We start from the raw sequence: 8,160 nt of genomic DNA on the forward strand, positions 1-8,160 counted from the left end.
TAAATAGAAGGTGGTTAATTAAGATTTTTTTAATTATTTAATATTAAGAAAATTAAAAAAATTAGCATGAGAGTATAAAATTAGTAAGAAATTGATCATGAGGCTTTTCACTAAAAATCTCATTTTAATAATATAAATGGGAGTATAGAATTCACTTTATGTAAGTGAAACAATTTACTTTTTCTTTCTTTTCTTGATATGTGATTATAAAATAGAAGTTAAATGAAAGCTAAGTAAAGAAGATTTTCTTAATTGTTTAAAAGTTAACAATTCTTTGGGTGAGAAGTTTATTTCGAATCAAACAATCTTTAATTAGGTCAATATTTAATTTATTTTGCATCAAACAAATTTAACTAATATATTTTAATAAAACTGCCAAAATTATAGTTAAACCAGCGAATTAGTCAAACCGAAAACGGTTCACCCTATCGATTAGGTCAAAAAGACCAACCAACTTATACAAAAATTAATTAATTATAATTTCTAAATTTTATTGCAATTTTAAAATTTAAACTTTCTTAAACTGAAATATACACAACACTACAATATTAAATGGGAGTGTAATGCCCCAAAAATTATACATAACGATAGTACAATAACCATGGCTCCTTATGATGAACTGGAATAAATCCCCACAACTTGCATTACATGGTCATGGGATTCATACAAAATAATTCCACATGCGAATATATATTCAATGACTTCTAGTACATGAATCTGTAGCATGTAAAGCATTCAATCCAAAAATAAATAAATGCCCTAAAGGGGCTTACAAATTTCAAGGCTTAAGCCTGGTTACATAAAAATGGTTTCTCGAGCCCATACATTTATAGCCCTTGGCTAGCAAAATATACCACAACAAAACAAGAGCCTTGTGCTCTCAACGTATACATCCGCGCCCTAATTCAACGGAATTACTACATCTTTTCCTACACCAAAATCCCATAGGGTGAGCATAAAGCCCAGTAGAAAATTCTTAACAAAGTATATACATTTTATACAAGTTTCAAGAGATGATATGCACATGCCGTGCTATACCTTTTTGAAAGAAAATCACATCTTCATCTTTTGAAAACCATCATGCTCAATGATATCTTAAAATTTCAACAATTCAAAAGTTATCAATTTAACTCAAGGGGCGATAAATACAACTCTGGTAATCCCTAGGTTGGTGTCTGCAACTAGGCATAACTAGCACTACCAAAACTCTACTTTACCGGTGACTAACCGAAAGGGAGGTGGTACCTTCTCCGCGCGTGTTTTCGATCTTTCACCCTAGACACTCAGGCTAACTTAATCAATTTCATGTACACTTCATATTCGGACTTACCAACGTATTTACCCCAAAGCAAATCCATGAAAACTTATTTCACAACATTCTTTTCTCAATGTAAAAGTTTTTAAATCCAATAATCAAAATTTATCATAACCAAATGAATTGAAATGCAAATGCAACAATTATCAATGCAATGCAATATCTCTTCCATTTTCAATTCCTTCACATAATTCAACCATGAAGATCACAATTTCCAATTCCTTATTCCAATGTGATTTCACAAGATAACCATATATCTATTCAAATCCATCAAAAGTAACAATATTTCCACATTTCATGTGTTCTCAACAAATTAGTCACTTCATGACTATGTCTACAATTTCAACAATGAGTTTCTAAAATCCACATTTCATATATTCCATGAAGTTTGTCATCTACATATATATATATATATATATATGAAAATAAGAAATTTTCCATTTATTCAATTAGTTGGCACAAAAAGAATATATATATATATATATAACAATGTCATCCATGGATTCTCAACATCTTTTAAAACCTCCAAATTTCTAGGTTTTCTCACCACAACTATACACGCCCAAATCATTTGAAAGGATCTCTACAAAAACATCTTTCTTCAATCAATGTAGTTCAAAACCCTCGAGAGATTATTTCAAAGAAACAAGGAGTAAACCCATTTTTAAAATTATTCACATTCTTGAACCAAAAATCAAATTTCAGTATTATCAAGGCGGTTTCAAAAATCGTCTATATCTTGCAAAAAAATATATAAAACTCTAAGAAAATCCTTACCTCACGTTTTTGAGAAGAAAAGAGATGAAGCCCCAAATCCAACAGTGTCAAAACCCGATCTTCACCGCATACAATGAAGCCCTTGAGAAGTTATCCAACTTTAATGAAGGATGCTAGATAAAAAATCCAATGGATTTAAAGAAATCAAGGTTTTGATCTTGTTTGGTGTAGGAAATATAGAGAGAAGGAAAAGAAAAGTGTTTTTAGAGAGAGAGAGAGATACACAAAAAGTGATATACATTCATCCCAAAGAGAAGAAAAGTAGATTTTTTTTTTTCCTGGACTCAACAACTCCCGCTCGTACGGTACCTACTCCCGAATGTGCGGCAATCCCCTCCACACATGCGGCTCACCATCCCGCACGTGCGGCGTTTCCTCTCCACACCTCTCTCCGCACCTGCATATAATGCAGAATTCGCCAAGGCAGCTCCCCTCTTTACCGCACATGCGGCCCCCACTCTGCACGTGCGGCCTAGGCCCCCGTACGTGCGGTTTAGCCTTCCAGCCCGAAATCATCCCAGCATGACTCGGGACACCCCAGATTCAACCCCGCACCTTCCACGGAAATAAACAAGGACAAGGATTTTGAGAAAATCTTTTAAATGCAACAACCCGAACCATTAACAAGACTCCAAGTTAAACCTGACACTCTAACAAAGGCAAACCCAACGTTAAACAAAAAGAAACGAGGCGGTTTACGTACTCAGTCATCATAACCTCCCCCTCGTAGGAAATTTCAGCCCCAAAATTAATCAAACTACTTAAACAAAAAGAGGCTTCAACTGATCATAACCACGCTATTACATTTTCAATTCACAACATTAATTCTTAACCAAAATTCACCATGATCACCATCACTGCCTTATTAACAACAACCGCCCATGATAAGCATAAGCATGAAGCTTTCCAATAAAAGTAATGAAAACCCATAACAACCTCATACATAAAATAACAATATACATTACAACACGTGGTTCACAATTTTACTACATTTCTCTCAAACACTAGGGAACATTACGAAGGAAAAAAACTTAAGCATTTTCAAACAAATCCGGATACTCGAAGCAGACCTCCACCTCCCATTCCCAAGTTACTTCCTCAACCCCATGGTGTCTCCATAACACCTTTACCAACGGTATAGTTTTGCCCGTAGCACTTGCTCTCGGGTATCTAATATTTGAGCTGGCCGCTCTTCATAGAAGGCATTCTTATCTACCTCCAAATCAACCCAATCAAGCACATGAGAAGGGTCGGGTTCATACTTCCTAAGCATAGATACATGAAACACGTTGTGAACTCCCAAAAGTTGTGGCGGTAAAGCTAACCGGTATGCCACTTCCCCAATTAGCTCCAATATCTCGAAAGGCCCAATGAACCTCGGAGAGAATTCACCACTCTTACCAAATCTCATCAAGCTCTACCTTAGCAAGATTTTAAGGAACACATGATCACCAACTTCGAAAGACAAAGGTCGTCACCTCTTATCGGCATTACTCTTTTGTCGGCTTTGGGCCGTAGCTAACTTCTTCCGAATAAGGGCAACTTTCTCGGTTGTCTGTCTAACAATTTCCAGACCCAACAACAGTGTATCACCCACCTCGGCCCAACAAATCGGTGATCTACAAGGTCGGCCATACAAGGCCTCAAATTGTGCCATCTCATTATAGGTGAACTCAATCAATGGTAAGTGCCTCTCCTAAGACCCCTTGAAATCAAGGATGCAAGCCCTAAGCATGTCCTCTAAAATTTGAATGGTACACTCTGACTGCCCATCGGTCTGAGGATGGTAAGCGGTGCTAAAGGTCAACTTAGTTTCCAATGCCTCTTGAAGGCTTTTCCACAATTGGGCAGTAAAACGAGGATCTCTATCCGATACAATGGTTATAGGGACTCTATGAAGTCGAATTATCTCTCTAATGTACAACTCTGCCACATGCTTTACTGAGTAGCCGGTGCGCATCGGAATGAAATGTGTAGACTTAGTCAACCTATCAACAATCACCCAAACGACATCATTGTCTCGCTATGTTCTAGGAAGCCCAACTACAAAATCCACGGTAACATGCTCCTATTTCCACTCGGCTATCGGTAAAGGCTGTAGCAAACCCGCTAGCCTTTGGTGTTCGGCTTTCACTTGTTGATGAGTAAGGCACTTCGATACAAATGAAGTGACATCTTGCTTTATACCTCTCCATCAAAACTGGCGACTATGATCATGATACATGTTGGTGCCTCCCAGATGTACCACAAGGCATGAGTGATGGAACTCTCGAAGTACTTCCTCTCTATAAGATTCTAGTACAAACAAACGGTCTAGATAACGTACACTCAGATCCGAGTGAACGTTTAAACCCTTCTCTTCCTTCCCGTTGGAAATTCTATCACGGATCGACTCCACCTCACGGTCCCCCTATTGTGTATATATGACCTTGCTAATCAAGATAGGTTGAGCATTCAAAGTAAATAAGGTAGCACTCTCATCGGGCTCACCCAAGAGCAAATCAAACTTGCCAATATCACCTAGCATAACCCATTGCCGAATGGCCACACTTGCCAAACTACTCACAGATTTTCGACTCAAGGCACTAGCCACCACATTAGCCTTCCCTGGATGATAGTGCAATTCAAAATCATAATCTTCTATAAATTTTATCCACCTCCGTTAGCATAAATTCAATTCTTTTTGAGAAAACAAATACTATAGGCTTTTATGATCCGAGAAAACCTCAAACTTCTAGCCATACAAATAATGCCTCCAATTTTTCAAGGAAAAAATTACCGCCGCTAATTCCAAATCATGGGTGGGGTAGTTTTTCTCATGGGTTTTCAATTGTTGTGAACCGTAGGCCACAACCTCTCCTGCTTGCATGAAGACACAACCAAGTCCATCCCATGATGCATCACAATAGACAGTGTAACCCAAACCCCTTTTTGGGATTATCAAGACCGATGTGGTAGTCAATCTAGTCTTAAGTTCTTGGAATGACTTTTCACAAGCTTCACTCCACACAAATTTGACACCTCTCCTAGTCAACCTAGTCAAACGTGCGGCTAGTCTAGAGAAGTCCCTTACAAAACGTCGATAATACCCCGCAATCCCAAGAAACTCCGGATCTCAAAAACATTTTTGGGTTGTCCCCAATCCTGCACGACATCTATCTTCGAGAAGTCTATTGTTACTCCCTCTCTCGACACTACATGCCCCAAGAACTTCACCTCGGTTAGCCAAAACTCGCATTTCTCAAATTTGACATACAATCGGTGCTCCCTAAGCAAATCAAGCACTACCCACAAGTGAGCCTCGTGTTCCTCCTCGGAGGTTGAATAAATTAAGATGTCGTCCACAATGATGACCACAAAACGATCCAAGTATCCTCAAAAATTCAGTTCATCAAATCCATAAAAGAAGTCGGAGTCAACCCAAAAGGCATCACAAGAAATTCATAGTGGCCATAACGCGTACGAAAGGTCATTTTCTGAATGTCCTCCTCCCGAACCCTCAACTGATGGTAACCCGACCTCAAATCTGTCTTCAAAAAGCAATAAGACCCTCTAAGTTGATCAAATAAATCATCTATTTTGGATAGAGGGTACTTGTTCTTGACGGTAACCCGGTCCAACTTGCAGTAGTCAATACACAATCGCAATGACCCATCTTTCTTCTTCGCAAAGAGAGCCGACACTTCCCAAGGCGATGTGCTTGGGCGAATGAAGCCCTTGTCTAAAAGCTCTTGGAGTTGAATCTTCAACTCACGTAATTCGGCAAGTGCAAATCTATACAGAGCCATGGAAATCAGTGCCATGCCAAGCACTAAGTCAATGGAGAACTCGATCTCATAGTGGGCTGGCAAATTAGTAAGATCCTCAGAAAAGACATCCAGGTATTCACAAACTACCGTTGGCAATTTAACATGGGCCCTATCACTCTCACTATCCAAGAGAGTCGCAAGAAGGCCACTAAGCTTGCTCCTAATACGATGGTAAAAAACTGGTAACAAGACCCTATCAACTCGGTCCTCTAGAAAATAAAAACAATCACCATTTGAGGTGCACACTGTAACTCTCTGACGGTAACAATCAATCACAGTTCGGTACGAAGATAACCAGTCCACGCCTAAAATGACATCAAAACTCGACATGTTTAGCAACACAAAAGCAAACAGAAGTCGACGCCCGGCAACCTCTATCTCATAACCACGACATCCCCGGTCTAAATCAACCATACTGCCAACTGGTGACTCTACTCTAAGCGAAGATGTTAACCGTGCCACCTTTAACCCCAATGTAGAAGCAAATGTAGTAGATATAAATGAATGAGACGCACTCGTATCTATCAACACATTAGTCAAAAAATTACACACAACAAAAATACCTCTCACAACCGAGGATCCTAGTAACTACTCTGGCGCGGTAACAACATACACGCGCCCTTGTGGATTCTAATCAACTTGCTCATCTCTTGGAGCATAGGTCTACTGCACTGACTAAGCCGAAGTGGCTCCCTAATTAGCTTGTGAAGTCTGAACTGAGTGAGCCTGCTGGCCAGATGCATCTCCCAACTGCGGGCAAACTCTCTTCATGTGCCCCGACTAACCACATTGAAAACAAGTAAGTCCTTTCCCTCTACTCTGGGACTGACTCTAAGATTGGTTAGGTGGTGGTGGTGGCAACATCTGCTATCCTTTCCCTTTCTGTGGGCATGAGAAGGCCTTGTGACCTGGTTGGCCACACTTGAAACTGGAAAAACTACCCGGTGTACCCTTTCCAGGGCCCACACTAGGCAAAGGAAAAGTAGATCTAGACTGTTGTGGTTGTGACTGGGATGAAAAGGTACTCCTGCTCTTTTTGTTAAGTCTACAGTCTCCCTGTGACTCTTGGCCCCTAGACTTTGAACCTCGAATTCTTTCCTGCCGCCGCCTCCACAAGACAGTCATAGTTCCGGATCATGTTTCCGGCAACCTTAAACAAAATCTTGGTTCTCAACCTCTTGTCAAACTCTATACAATGACACTCTTCCATTGCTACTAACTTCGGCGCAAACCGGGACAAACTAGTGAATGTCGCCTCAAACTCGGCCATAGATAGGTTAAGTTGTTTGAGGTCTTGAAACTCTTGCCTCAACCTCTCCCTAGCAGTGGGAGGTAGATACTTGTCTTGGAAAGCAATCACAAAGGCTTCTCAAGTCAGTTCCAGTCTACCCTTGGCATACTTTCACCATTGGCCCACATCCCCCTTAAGGGAGTAACTCTCTAGATTCACCCTTAGCTCACTATCTTCAATGTGAAGCATCTTGAATGTTTTCACCGTTTGCTTAAGCCACTTATCCGCTTTCTTAGGCTCGGGGCCACCATGGAACTCATTCGGTTTGGCCCACAAAAACTCCCTAGTAAGGAAAATCGCCCTTGTCTCTATGGCATTCTCTCGGGCTTGGTTTTCCACCTCAACATATTCATTGATTCCCTCAAAGCCACTGCCATTTCTCGGGCTAGAGCTCCCATTGAGGTTTGACCCGCTTGTCCCACTTGCTTGGCCACATTAGCATGGCTCGCTTGCTCAGCCGCATTAGCTTGGCCGAACCCTTCTTCTTGCACCGAAACCTCATGGACCGGTACTTTATGCACACCCCGGCGAGGCCTACCACGCCTCTCGCCTCTCGCCTCCACCACTATGGACTTGACCTCTTCCTGACATCTATAGACGGGCCCTTGGGCTTCATGCTAGAGTTCGGACTTAATGTCACGGTTCTTAATCTGATCTCACAATATACGATGTGAGATTGATAAATCACCAAAGAGTCCAAATCCGGCAAGCCGTTTTGGAAAACTGATTTTTGTAAAGAAGTGCCAAACATGGACTGCTTTGCCAGATACAGAGTCGCCACCTAAATATTTTATTTTAGGGGAATTTAAAAAATCTTGACTCGTGCCTAAGGCCACGTGTTCGTCATCACCAAAGTTGCCTCGGCTCGGGAACTTGGGTACAATTGGGAAAGGTCATGCAATGAGCACCTCTGCTCGCCCGATCAAAGATCGGCATGTACTAAGCATGATATCTTGTTTTTGAAAACA

The sequence above is a fragment of the Camellia sinensis genome, chromosome 6 (genome assembly GCF_055761805.1).
Source record: "Camellia sinensis isolate YWXY chromosome 6, ASM5576180v1, whole genome shotgun sequence".
NCBI classification, from domain to species: domain Eukaryota; kingdom Viridiplantae; phylum Streptophyta; class Magnoliopsida; order Ericales; family Theaceae; genus Camellia; species Camellia sinensis.